Here is a 14,859-nt window from a genome sequence, read left to right as displayed (position 1 = left end):
GCACCAGAACTTATTTCTCCTAAGTATAACTGTAAACATCGGCCAGTCTCTCCCTATTACTCTTCTACCACCCCACCTTTGAAATTCTGGCAACATTTTCTTTTGGGCAAGCAGAAACAACAGTTAAGAGGAGTAAGAAGTTCCAGACTGGCCGGGCGCGGTGGCTCAAACCTGTAATCCCAGCACTTTGGGAGGCCGAGACGGGCGGATCACGAGGTCAAGAGATCGTGATCATCCTGGCTAACACGGTGAAACCCCGTCTCTACTAAAAAAAATACAAAAAACTAGCCGGACGAGGTGGCGGGCGCCTGTAGTCCCAGCCGCTCGGGAGGCTGAGGCAGGAGAATGGCTTAAACCCGGGAGGCGGAGCTTGCAGTGAGCTGAGATCCGCCACTGCGCTCCAGCCTGGGCCGCGACAGAGCAAGACTCCGTCTCAAAAAAAAAAAAAAAAGAAGTTCCAGACTAGTGGTTCTCAATTCTGCTGCACACATATCAAAATAAGTCTGGTGAAGGGGTTACATTTAAAAGTATTTGATTTCAGGTCCTCACGCCCAGATTAATTACCATAAAATATCTGAAGGTAAAGCCTATGCATTTTGAAAAATAATAAACCTCGGTGATTTCATTTTGCAGCTAGAAATAGAACCATTGCTTTAGACAGGTTTTTTTTTTTAAATTAGATATAATAAATTATTTGTTTTAGCATAAGATTAAATTTCTATAAAAAGCATATATTCTAGTGCGAGGAATATAATAGCACACTATGTGCCATAGTAGAATATAACTTGACTACCTCCAGAATACATTTCGAAATACATATTTATTATATATTGCGGCAGAATGTGTGAGTTTCTTTGTTTTGTGGCTAGGGTCTAATATGAACTCTTTTATCATACTTTTCTAAGCATGCATTCAGAGTTTATAAGTAAAATCTGAAAAAAAAATCCATAGTTAAATTAAAATTTTAAAAAGTATGTGAATTATAACCCTATCTTAAAATGTAAATTATTCACAGTATTTTACATGAAGTTTATATTTTAAAGTATTTTGATTAAAAATATAATACATTTTTATTATTTTAGAAAATACAGACACAAAAACCTGTAATGATTCATAAAGCAGGCCGGGCGCGGTGGCTCAAGCCTGTAATCCCAGCACTTTGGGAGGCCGAGACGGGCGGATCACGAGGTCAGGAGATCGAGACCATCCTGGCGAACACGGTGAAACCCCGTCTCTACTAAAAAATACAAAAACTAGCCGGGCGACGTGGCGGGCGCCTGTAGTCCCAGCTACTCGGGAGGCTGAGGCAGGAGAATGGCGTAAACCCAGGAGGCGGAGCTTGCAGTGAGCTGAGATCCGGCCACTGCACTCCAGCCTGGGCGACAGAGCGAGACTCCGCCTCAAAAAAAAAAAAATAATAAATTAAAAAAAAAAATGATTCATAAAGCAAAATCTATAATTGGGGTTATATTATTTCTATTTTTATTTTATTTTATTTCGATAGCTTTTGGGGTACAAGTGATTTTCTGTTACATGGATGAATTATATAGTGGTGAATTCTAAGATTTTGTTGCACCCATCACACAAGTAGTGTACATTGTATCTAATGCATAGTGTTTTATCCCTAGTTCCCCTCTCACTGTCCCCCTTCTGAGTCTTTAAAGTCTATTATATCACTCTGTATGCCTTTGAATATTGGAATATTGACAGCTTAGCTTCCAAATAGGATTGAGAACATACAGCTTTTGCTTTACAGGCCCTGTGTTGCTTCAGTTGAATAATGGCTTCCAGTTCTATCCAAGTTGCTGGCAAAAGACATTATCCTCTTCCTTTTAATGGCTAAGTAGTAATCCATGGTATATATATACCACATTGTCTTCATCCACTCATTAGTCAATGGGTATTTAGGTTGGTTCTACATCTTTGCAATTGTAAATTGTGCTGCTCTAACCATACGTGTGCAAGTGACTTTTTCATATAATGACTTTTTTTTCCTTTGAGTAGATACCCAGTAAAGGGATTGCTCGATCTAATGGTAGATCTACTTTTAGTTCTTCAGAGAATCTTCACACTGTTTTTCATGGAAGTTATATTAATTTACATTCCCATCAACTGTATATAAGCATTCCCTTTTCCCCACATCCACGCCGACGTCGTTTGTATTTTGATTTTTTAATAATGGCCGTTCTTGCAGGAGTAAGGTGGTATTTCATTGTGGTTTTAATTTGCATTTCCCTGATGACTAGTGATGTTGAGCATTTTTTTCAGATGTTTCTTGGCCATTTGTATATCTTTCGAGAAATGTCTATTTATGTCGTTTGTCTGCTTTTTAATGGAATCATCTTGTTTCTTGGTGATCTTTTTTAGTTCCTTGTAGATTCTGGATACTAGTTCTTTGTCGGATGTGTAGATCCTTAAGATTTTCTCCCATTTTGTGGATTGTCTGTTTACTCTGATGATTATTTACTTTGATGTGCAGCAACTTTTTAGTTTAATTAGATCTGATTTCTTTATTTTTGTTTTTGCTGCATTTCTTGGGGGATCTTAGTCATAAATTCTTTGCCTAGGCTGATGTCCAGAAGAGCTTTTCCAATGTTGTCTTCTAGAATTGTTGTAGTTTCAGGTGTTATATTTAAGTATTTTATCCATCTTGACTGACTTTTGTATAAGGCAAGATAGGGAGATCAAGTTTCATTCTTCTACATGTGGCTTGCCTGTTTTCCCAGCACCATTTATCAAATAGGGTGTCCATTCCCCAATTTATGTGTTTGTATGCTTTGCCAATGATCAATTGGCTATATGTGTTTCATTTATGGATCCTCTATTCCATTTCATTGGTCTCTATGCCTACTTTCCTACCAGTATCATGCCACTTTGGTAACTAGAGGTTTGTAGTATAATTTGCAATTCGGCAATGTGATGCCTCCAGATTTATTTATTCTTTTTACATAGGCTCGCTTTGGCTATTCAGGCTTTTTCTTGGTTTCATAGGAATTTTAGTTATTGTTTTTCCTAATTCTGTGAAAAATGATGCTTGTTTTCTGATGGGAATTGCATTGAAGTTATGGATTGCTTTGGGCAGTATGGTCATTTTCACAATATTGATTCTTCCTATCCATGATCATGGGTTTTGTTTCCATTTGCTTGTGTCATCTGTGATTTCTTTCAGCAGTGTTTTATAATTCTCCTTCTAGAGATCTTTCACCTACTTGGTTAAGTGTATTCTTAGGTGTTTTATTTTATTTTATTTATTTTATTCTTTCTAGTTGTTGTAAAAAGGATTGAGTTCTTGATTTCATTCTCAGCTTGGTCATTGTTGGTGTATAGAAGTCTATTGATTTGGGTACATTGATTTTTGTAACCTAAGAGTTTACTAAATTTGTTTATCAAATCCATAATTGAAAGGTTTCTTTAGTATTTTCTAGGTATGCAGACATATCATCTGCAAACAAGGATTGTTTGTTTTCCTCTTTTCCAATTTGGATACCCTTTATTTCTTCCTCTTTTCTAGGTGCTTTGGCTAGGACTTCCAAAAACATGTTGAATAGGAGTGTTAAAAGGAGGCATCCTTTTCTTGTTTCTGTTCTCAGAGGGAATGCTTTCTACTTTTCCCCATTCAGTATAATGTTGGTTATGAATTTATCATACATGACTTTTATTATTTTGAAGTAAATCTCTTCTATTCCTAGTTTGTTGAGAGTTTTTATCATAAAGTGATGCTGGATATTGTCAAAAGATTTTTCTGCATCTATTGAGATTATCAGATAATTTTTGTTTTTAATTATGTTTTGGTGATATATCACATTTATTAGCTTGGTTATGTTCAACTATTACATCCATGGGATAAAACTCACTTGATCACAAAGAATGATTTTTTAATGTGCTGTTGGATTTGGTTAACTAATATTTTGTTGAGGATTTCTGCAGCTATGTTCAACAGGGAATTTTTTTGTAGTTTTCTTTTTTTGTTGTGTCCTTTCCTGGTTTTGGTATCAGGGTGATATCAGCTTCATATAATGATTTAGGAAGTATTCCTCCTTTCTCAACATTTTGGAATATTTCAGAAGGATTGATACTATTTTTTTCTTTGAATTTCTGGTAGAATTCAGCTTCAAATCTATCTTATCCTTTTTTTTTTTTTTTTAAATGACTGTTTTTTAAATTACTTATTCTATCTTGTTGCTTGTTATTGTCTGCTCAAGATTTCTATTTCTTTCAGATTTAATCTAGGAGGCTTGTATGTTTCCAATAATTTGTCCATTTCCTTTAGGTTTTCTAGTTTATGTGCATAGAGGTGTTCATAGTATTGTCAAGTGATCTTTTGTATTTCTGTGGTGTGAATTGTAATGTCTCCAGTTTCATTTCTAAATGAGCTTATTTGCATCTTCTCTCTTCTTTTCTTGGTTAATTTTACTAAAGATCTATTGATTTTGTTTTTTTTTTTTTTAAAAAGCAGCCTTTATTTTCATTGATCTTTTGTATTTATTTTGTTTGCATTTCATTTAGTTCTGCTGCAATCTTTGTTATTTTTTTCGTAGCTTTAGGTTTAGTTTGTTCTTGTTTCTCCAGTTCCTCGAGGTGTGACATTAGGTTGTTAATTTGTTCTCTCTCAGACTTTTTACTGTAGGCATTTAGTGCTATAAACTTTCCTCTTAGCACTGCTTTTGCTGTATCACAGAGGTTTTGATAACTTGTGTCATTATTATCCTTGAATTAAAATAAAAATTTCCATCTTGATTTCATTATTAACTCAGATGTCATTCAGGAGCAGATTATTTAATTGTCATGTGCTTGTATTCTTTTGAAGGTTTTTTTAAGAGTTGTTGTCTTGTTTTATTCCACTGTGATCTGTGGTCTGAGAATATACTCAATAGGATTTAGGTTTTTAAACATTTATTGAGACTTGTTTTGTGGCTGTAATATGGTCTATTTTGGAGAAGGTTCTATGTGCTGGTGAGAAGAATGTATATTCTGCAGATTTGGGTAGAATATTCTGTAAATGTCTGTTAAGTGCATTTGTTCCGGTGTGTCATTGAAGAAGTCCATTGTTTCTCTATTGACTTTCTGTTTCAAAGATCTCTCTAGTGGTATATTAAAGTCTCCATTTATTATTGTTTTGCTGTCTATCTATTTCTTGGGTCTAGTAGTAATTGTTTTATGAATCTAGGACCTCCAGTATTTGGTGCATATAAATTTAGGTTTATAATCTTCCTGTTGTATTGATCCTTTCATCATTACATAGTGATCATATTTGTCTGTTTTTACTGTCATTGTTTTGAAGTTTGTTTTGTCTGATATAAGAATAGGTAGCATTGTTTGCTTTTGGTTTCTATTTGCATGAAATACCTTTTCCACCCTTTTACCTTGAGTTTATATGAATCTTTTTGTGTTAGATGAGTCTCTTGAAGACAGAAGATATTAAGATTGTAATTTTTTTTGTCCATTCTGCCATTCTATATCTTTTAAGTGGAACTTTTAAGACATTTACATTCAATGTTAATATTGAGATATGTGTGATGTACTGTTATCTTCATCATGTTGTTTCCTAAATAGTTTTTTATTGTGTTCTTGTTTTATAGGCCCTGTGAATTTTAAGATTTCAAGAGATTCTATTTTGGTGCATATTGGGCTTTTGTTTCAAAGTTTAAAACTTCTTTTAGTATTTCTTTTGGTGTTGATTTGGTAATAACAAATTCACTCAGCATTCATTTGTCTGAAAATGACTTTACTTCTCCTTCATTTATAAAACTTTGTTTTGTGGGATACAAAATTATTGACTGACAGTTGTTCTGTTTAAGGAGATCAAAGACAGGACCCCAATCCCTTCTGGTTTGTAAGGTTTCTGCTGAGAAGTCTGCTGTTAGTCTGATAAGCATTCCTTTGTAGGTTATCAGAAGCTTTTGTTTTGCTGATCTTAGAAGTCTTTCTTTCATGTTCACTTTACATAGCATGACAACTATGTGCCTTGGGGAAGACCTTTTTGCAGTGAACTTTTCAGGAGTTCTTTGAGCTACTTGGATTTGGATATCTAGATCTCTAACTAGGACAAGAAAGATTTTCTCAATTATTCCCTCAAATAAGTTTTCCAGATTTGTTATTTTCTCTTTTGCTTCAGGAACAGTAATTGTTCTTAGATCTGGCCATTTTACATAATTCCATATTTCTTGAAGACCTTATGAATTTCTTCTGATTCTTTTTTCTTTAATTTTTGTCGGATTGGGTTAATTCAAAAGCCTTTTATTTGAGTGCTTACATTCTCTCTTCTATTTGTCGTACTCTACTTTTAAAACTTTCTATTGCATTTGTAATTCCCTCAGTGTGTCTTTCATTTTCAGAAGTTCTGATTTTTTTTTTTGAAATTATGATATTACTCTCTCTAGAAATTTTTTCATTCATATGCCAAACTGCTTTTTAAATATCTTTAGGGTGGTTTTTACCTTTCTCTGATATCTTCTTGAGTAGCTTAATAATTGACCTTCTGAATTCATTATGTGATATTTCAAAGATTTCATCTTGGTTTGAGTCCATTCCTGGAGAGCTAGTGTGATCTTTTAGGGGTGTTATAGCATCTTATTTTGTCATATTACCAGAATTATTTTTCATGTTCCTTCTCATTCGGGTAGACTATTTCCTTCTAATTATTCTTGAACTTATGTTTGATTTTACTGTGGATTTTTGTTCTGTTTTATTTTTAAATGTTTTTTTCTTCTTAATGATGATACTTTAATGCTTATGGTAAATGATAGCCTAATTCAGTTCTTGGTGCTTTCAGGGTGAAGACTCTGTAAAAGTTCTTTGGTATAGAGAGTCTTTATTTGATGGCTTTCTCATATTCTGGTTGTAGTAGCAATGTGCTTGGTATATGAGCAAGTTTACTATCTCCTATGGGGCTGGAAGGATAAAGTTCTCTTAAAACTTATCCCATTATCCCATGGCATGCACTTTTTATTTATTTATTTTACCTCAATATTTTATGTACTTTTTTGATGGTTCAGACTTCAGGCCAGTAGGGGACATATCCCTCAGTAAAAATTGGTTGCAGCTAAAGCATGTGGCTAAGTGAAATACCAGCCTTGACAGAGGTGGCTGGAAGAGCTTTCAATGAATTGCACTGAGGTCTTATCAGCAGGAAGGGTTGGAGCCACCTTAGCTCCCCTGCCAGATCAGCAAGAAGGTCCGCCTCTCAGACACACTCCTGTCCCAGTGCTATGACTATTCAGATCAGACAGGCACTTCTTTTTATCTGTAGGAATGTTCATATTCTAAGTAGAGTGAAATTGTGGTTCTCTCTCATGCAAGGTTGAATCTGGAGGGCCCTCTTCCTGTGGGGATGCAGTCAGCCCTTACGTGTTCCAGAAAGGTGGTCTGTAGTCGCACCAACACAGAACACACCTGGGGGAAGCTCCAACTGTGACTACAGTGGTGAGCAAAAGAAGAAAAACTTCCCTTTCCTTAAGACCCTTCATGCACCCCAGGGCTGTCTGTATTGGGATAGAGCTGAAGACTTTCCCTTCTGAGTTAAATACTGCAACTGTGCCTCAGCTAAAAGAAGCTTTCTACCAGGAGATAGATCTGTTTCTCAAGGCCTGCCATCCAGATTCTTTTGTCACACAGGGTTTTCCCTTAAGACACACTCCCCTTTCACCTAGGAGTAGGAGTCCCTAGGAGTCAGACTACTGTGAGTGTTATTGCTCCGCTGGTCTACCTGCCCAGTGAAGTTGCATCTCTTCAGGCTGGTACTGGGGAATGTCTGCAAGGATCCAGTGATGTGACCTGTCCTCAAGTTTCCCAACAGTGGATAGCAGCACAAGCTCTAATGGGGGTGATGGGGGAGTGATGTAGACTGTGAAATTCCTTGGTTATTGATAGCCTTAGTGTTTTGGCTTTCTTGAACTTCAGTTATAGTATAATGAACTGGTCACATGGACAGACTCAGGGCCTCCTGGTTGGCCAAAGTGGCGCAGACAGTGGTGATAGCTGAGATCACGCAGGCATTTTGTTCTTCCTGGACACAGTGTTATTATGCCAGGAGAAACTGTAATGGACTGTGTCCATTGGCCTCCAGCCAGGAGGTGGTGCCTAGAAAAGAGCATTAGCTACCGTAATAATACTTGGATTTTTGCTTCCTTAATTGCCCAAGGGGGTATTCTGGTTTCTCAGGCAATTGGCAGGGCCATGAAGCTCTCAAAATATTCTGTATTTTGTGTTAACCTACTAGGGCGGGTGGTGGGGCAAAGCTAGGTGGAGGTTGGGTCAACACCATTTGCACTTTGGATCCTCATGTGCAGGGCAAGCAGCAACACTTGTGGGTTTTGGGGGATGAGAGTGAGGCAGGAAAATAGGCTCTGGAGGCCGGAAACATAGGCTAACTCACACTTTGCTACAATAGGAAATACTCTCTACATAGGGCGTATGCCTTAAATTACTTTGTAACTTTATTTCATCCTCTCCATTTACATAGGGGGAGCCCAAAGTAACCAGTGGAATCCTCTAGGGGGTATTTAAACTCCCCAAAATTCTGTAACAGGACCTTTGAGCCCCTATGCTCAGGCCCACTCCCACACTCTGGAGTGTACCTTCATTTTCAATAAAACCCTTCATTCCTTCCTTTCTTTGTTTGTACATTTTGTCCAATTCTTTGTTCAAGATGCCAAGAACCTGAACACCTTCCACGGTTAACAGGAGCGGGTCTCAGGCCAGTGGGTTGATGTTTCAGAGAGGAATATTGATGCCTCTACTGCACAGAAGTTTCTCTGCAGGGAGTGGGGAGTAGCAGGCTGCAGTAAGCCCCACACAGTTGCCACACACCTGGTGAGGCAGATCCACGCTTGCAGTGTTCCACTGGCAGCAGTGAGCTGAGTTCCAGTCAGCCTTTAATCAGACCTCACCACTGCCAGTAGTCCTAAGTTTTCCACGGGTAGATAGAAACCACAGCTTTCAGGCCAGGCTGTCAGCTGAAAAGCTGAGCTCCTGCCTCCTGCACTCGGAACTCCTGCACTCATGGTCTGCCTTACTCTCTCTGTCACCTTGGCCCTGGCCAAAGGAATTTATCCCCACCCAAGGTTGTATCAAGAAACACTCCTGGGAGTTTCTTTCAACCTGTGGTAACTACCTGAATTTTTTTACTGTTCTCCACAGGGTCCTCTCTGAGAAAGAGTAAGGAATGACTGCCCTCAGCCCACAATGGAATCTGGGAGTGCATGTAAGGTCTTCCCGTAACTGCTCCTAATTTGATATTCCACAACCTTCCCCAAGTCAGTTCCTGCACTGGGTGGAACTAGGGCCTTCCCCAGTGGCCTGGACTTTCAGGGACCCTGGTGGGAGTGTGTATCCTGGAGGCAAACTCTCCCCGTCTCACACTCTTGGAACTGACAGCCCTTCATCTGACTCACATTGTGGACTGCGGCCTCCTACTTGCTTCAAAGTGTCCATAAATTTTTGCGGTTTTCCTGTTCAGTTCCTACATTGCTTCTTGTAGAAAAATTTACACTGTGAATTTCTGCAAATTATTTTGTCCTTCCAAGTGGGAGAGGATGCTAGCAATGCCTCTTATCTACCGTCTTGAAAATAATGGGATTATATTTTTGAAAGTAGATTTGTATCCTATTTTTTTGGCATAGTAAATATTTTAGCCTGAATTCTGCCATGTTTTGATTATTATTTAAAAAACATTTTTCAGAAGCTACATTATACTATAAAGTGTTAATGTAGCATAATTTTTTTTTTAATTTTTCTGTTGTAAATATTATTGTAAAATGCTACAATTAGAAGTTGGTGAAATGTTCCCGTAATTTCAGCTACTGAGGAGGCTGAGGTTGGAGGATCTCTTACACCAGGGGTTTTGGACCATCCTGGACAACATAGCAAAACCCATCTTAAAACGCACAATCAACAAACAGAAAAAAAAGTTACAATTAAAAATACTTGCCCACCTTACAAATATTCCCAATTAAATATTTCCAAAAGAGTAACTCCTTCAAATATTATTAGATACCATTAGAATATTTCAAATATTCCCAATTAAATATTTCCAAAAGAATAACTGGTTCAAAGATTATTAATATGTTTCTCAAATTGCTTTTTGGGTTTTATCGATTTATATTATCAGCAGATGTACCCGCAAATATCTTTGATATTTTGAGCTTGATGGCTTGTAGGAAAGAAAAATTAACTTTTGTCCTAAGACTGAAAACTTTGTAGGATAAAAGAAATTTCTTCTGATATACTGAAAACCTCTCATAAATTACTGACTTCTGTCCTTGTTAACAAGCATGGGCTATGGGAATAAGTTCTAGTAGTAGAAAATAGCAGGGGATTCCTGAAACAAACGTCTCAAAGAGCAGAAATGGCTACACAGTTGGGTAGAACCTATTTCAAACTGGGTCATAATGAGAAAAAGTAATTACAAATTAATATCATAAGCACTGAAACTTTTCCTCCAAGAAGCAAGTGTATCTCCTGCAGTAACAGATATATGACTAAATCTAAAGAGCCCGTATTTTGTAGCCTCCAAGCAAATTTTGGCATGAAAATCACCTGGATAAGAAAAGTGTTAGTGGAAATGAATTTAGACTATTCCTCAGCAATCTTTAGTGACCTCACTGTGAAGCAAGGGTTTTTAGAATAATATTATTTCCAACATAATCAGAATGATGAATATTACAGAAATACAATGAGAATAATCAGAAATCTCACTCAAATATTTTTGTTCTTGTGTAGTGATTATGGATTATGAACTCAATGGGTACAATTTTATAGATGAACGTACTTTAAAACCTTTAAAAACTATGCTTTCTTCTATGAATTTTTTTTTTTTTCCAGATGACAGGGAGATGCAGATCTGACTCCAATTTAAATAAAAACCCTCATATTGCATGGCTTTAGACATGAAAGATCATATTAATTTAGGCCCCCAACTCAATTGAGGCCTGATTTATGGCCATGGAATGTCAGAAGAGATTATTCCAAACTTCACCCAAAGCAGTTCATAGCTGAGATAGGTAAAGTCCCTTTTTCATGTTTTTGAGACAGGGTTTCACTCTGTCACTCCAGCTGGAGTGCAGTGGCACAATCATGGCTCACTGCAGCCTCAGCCTCATGGGGCTCAAGTGATCCTCCACCTCAGCTTCCATAATAGCTGGCACTACAGGTGCGTGCCTCCATACCCAGCTAATTTTTATAATTTTTGTAGAGATGGGATTTTCCCATGGTGCCCAAGCTGGTCTCATACTCCTGGGTTCAAGTGATCCTCTCACCTCAGCCTCTCAAAGTACTAGGATTACAGGTGTGAGCCACCACACCTGGCCAAGGTCCCATTTATGTGCATCTGAGAGGCCCATCTTTTTATGATTCTCTATTTCCCTGAGAGAGACTGTGTAGGTCACTGCTCAGCAGTCTCTTATCTGCTTCTTTGCTGTATGTGGACCCGATGCTTTGTCTTTGATGCTACTCATAGAGCAGGTAAAACAATTACTAGACAAATTGAAACAGTTGATGCCTAGAGATGGCAGAAAACTTTGGTGTTCATCTAACTTGCTGGATTCAAGCTCTCGTTTAATTTCTGTTCTTAGGTCTCCAAGATTTTTCCCTTATTTTCTTGCATGTTTCTTGTATGATTATATATATATATATGTATGTGTGTGTGTGTATATATGTGTGTGTATATATATGAAAACATATATATACACATACATAAATACACATATATCATGTGATATTAAAAATTTCCCTTGATATGATATATTACATTAATTGATTTTTAGATGTTAAACCAAGCTTTTAGTCCTGAGATAAATACTACTCTGTCATAGTGAATAATTATTTTTTATATGTTGCTGGATTTAGTTTGGAAGGCTTCCCTATTTATCCCAGTTTGGATGAATTTACTAGACCAGAAGCAAAGATTACAAGGAGAAACCTGATCTGGAATCACCTGAGGAAATAAGCATATCAATCAAGACAAAGATTGATAAAAGAGCCTGGGCCCTTTGGCTCAAAATGTCACTGTGGACCCAAGGCCTTATGCATATGAGTGAGGAAAATAATCAGAGAGTGGAGAACAAAAAATTCTGGGACCTGATATGGAAGCTCTATGGACTTCAGTAACAAAGTCCGTTGGTAAGGTTCCAGCAGGTTCTGCAATTAAATTCAGAGAATATGGGAATGCACAGATTTGTAGAATTAAGGTAAAAGTTTGCATGAAAATTGGAATATTTAAACAGACTTTATGTCGAGTGGTGTGACTCCTTTGCCTGAATGTTGAATGTAATTGATATTATGCCTTACTGGAAAACACATTCTCTACTTAGTATCCTAAAATCAAATTCTGGTAAAGTCTTAACATGAGCTACAATTAGATTAAGAGAATATAGAAATGCAAAGGATGAAAGAGGGTAAAAGTGGAATAAAATGATATGTTTAAATAGGCTTTATGTGAAGTCGATGCATCTTATTTACCTAAATAAAATATAGGGATAGATATTCTATCTGACTGAAAACTGTTTTCCTTCCCTAGTATTATAAAAGAGAAGACATGTAAATCTACCCTTGAGGCAATGTTAATTGGACATGCTAAATGGGGGCCTATAAGATTCTAAGCACACATAGGTTGGTAATATTAAATAATATAAAACAGAAACTGGAGTGCTTGAATGTACAAATTATCTGTACAATTCCTATTGGAAATGTAGAGTGGAGCTTACGACAAATTCTTATATGTGCTTCCCAGGGGCAACTTCTTGGACTTTGCTCTAGAGAATCTCCATTTGGTGAGTGGGTTGGGGGTGGGGGGTATTACTAGCTAGCAATGGGCATTAATTGAAACTGTCCCATAGATTGCAAAACATAGAATAACATTGGCTGGGGGAGGGGCGCCCGCCATTGCTGAGGCTTAAGTAGGTAAACAAACCCACTGGGAAGCTCGAACTGGGTGGAGCTCACAGCAGCTCAAGGAAACCTGCCTGTCTCTGTAGACTCCACCTCTGGGGACAGGGCACAGCTAAACAACAACAACAAAAAAGCAGCAGAACCTCTGCAGATGAAAACGACTCTGTCTGACAGCTTTGAAAAGAGCAGTGGATCTTCCAACACAGAGGATGAGATCTGAGAAGGGACAGACTGCCTGCTCAAGTGGGTCCCTGACCCCTGAGTAGCCTAACTGGGAGACATCCCCCACTAGGGGCAGTCTGACACCCCACACCTCACAGGGTGGAGTATACTCCTGAGAGGAAGCTTCCAAAGTAAGAATCAGACAGGTACACTCGCTGTTCAGCAATATTCTATCTTCCGCAACCTCTGCTGCTGATACCCAGGCAAACAGGGTCTGGAGTGGACCTCAAGCAATCTCCAACAGACCTACAGCTGAGGGTCCTGACTGTCAGAAGGAAAACTATCAAACAGGAAGGACACCTATACCAAAACCCCATCAGTACGTCACCATCATCAAAGACCAGAGACAGATAAAACCACAAAGATGGGGAAAAAGCAGGGCAGAAAAGCTAGAAATTCAAAAAATAAGAGCGCATCTCCCCCTGCAAAGGAACGCAGCCCATCGCCAGCAACGAATCAAAGCTGGTCAGAGAATGACTTTGATGAGATGAGAGAAGAAGGCTTCAGTCCATCAAACTCAGAGCTAAAGGAGGAATTACATACCCAGCACAAAGAAACTAAGAATCGTGAAAAAAGAGTGGAAGAATTGATGGCTAGACTAATTAATGCAGAGAAGGTCATAAACGAAATGACAGAGATGAAAACCATGACACGAGACATACGTGACAAATGCACAAGCTTCAGTAACCGACTCGATCAACTGGAAGAAAGAGTATCAGCGATTGAGGATCAAATAAATGAAAGGAAGCGAGAAGAGAAACCAAAAGAAAAAAGAAGAAAAAGAAATGAACAAAGCCTGCAAGAAGTATGGGATTATGTAAAAAGACCAAATCTACGTCTGATTGGGGTGCCTGAAAGTGAGGGGAAAATGGAACCAAGTTGGAAAACACTCTTCAGGATATCATCCAGGAGAACTTCCCCAACCTAGTAGGGCAGGCCAACATTCAAATTCAGGAAATACAGAGAACACCACAAAGATACTCCTCCAGAAGAGCAACTCCAAGACACATAATTGCCACATTCACCAAAGTTGAAATGAAGGAAAAAATCTTAAGGGCAGCCAGAGAGAAAGGTCCGGTTACCAACAAAGGGAAGCCCATCAGACTAACAGCAGATCTCTCAGCAGAAACTCTACAAGCCAGAAGAGAGTGGGGGCCAATATTCAATGTTCTTAAAGAAAAGAATTTTCAACCCAGAATTTCATATCCAGCCAAACTAAGTTTCATCAGTGAAGGAGAAATAAAATCCTTTACAGATAAGCAAATGCTTAGAGATTTTGTCACCACCAGGCCTGCCTTACAAGAACCTGAAGGAAGCCCTAAACATGGAAAGGAACAACGGTACCAGCCATTGCAAAAACATGCCAAAATGTAAAGACCATCGAGGCTAGGAAGAAACTGCATCAACTAATGAGCAAAATAACCAGTTAATATCATAATGACAGGATCAAGTTCACACATAACAATATTAACCTTAAATGTAATGGACTAAATGCTCCAATTAAAAGACACAGACTGGCAAACTGGATAAAGAGTCAAGACCCATCAGTCTGCTGTATTCAGGAGACCCATCTCACATGCAGAGACATACATAGGCTCAAAATAAAGGGATGGAGGAAGATCTACCAAGCAAATGGAGAACAAAAAAAAGCAGGGGTTGCAATCCTAGTCTCTGATAAAACAGACTTTAAACCATCAAAGATCAAAAGGGACAAAGAAGGCCATTACATAATGGTAAAGGGATCAATTCAAC

Source organism: Trachypithecus francoisi, unplaced genomic scaffold (genome assembly GCF_009764315.1).
Source record: "Trachypithecus francoisi isolate TF-2019V2 unplaced genomic scaffold, Tfra_2.0 Lachesis_group6, whole genome shotgun sequence".
NCBI lineage: Eukaryota > Metazoa > Chordata > Mammalia > Primates > Cercopithecidae > Trachypithecus > Trachypithecus francoisi.
This window is presented reverse-complemented; position numbering follows the sequence as displayed.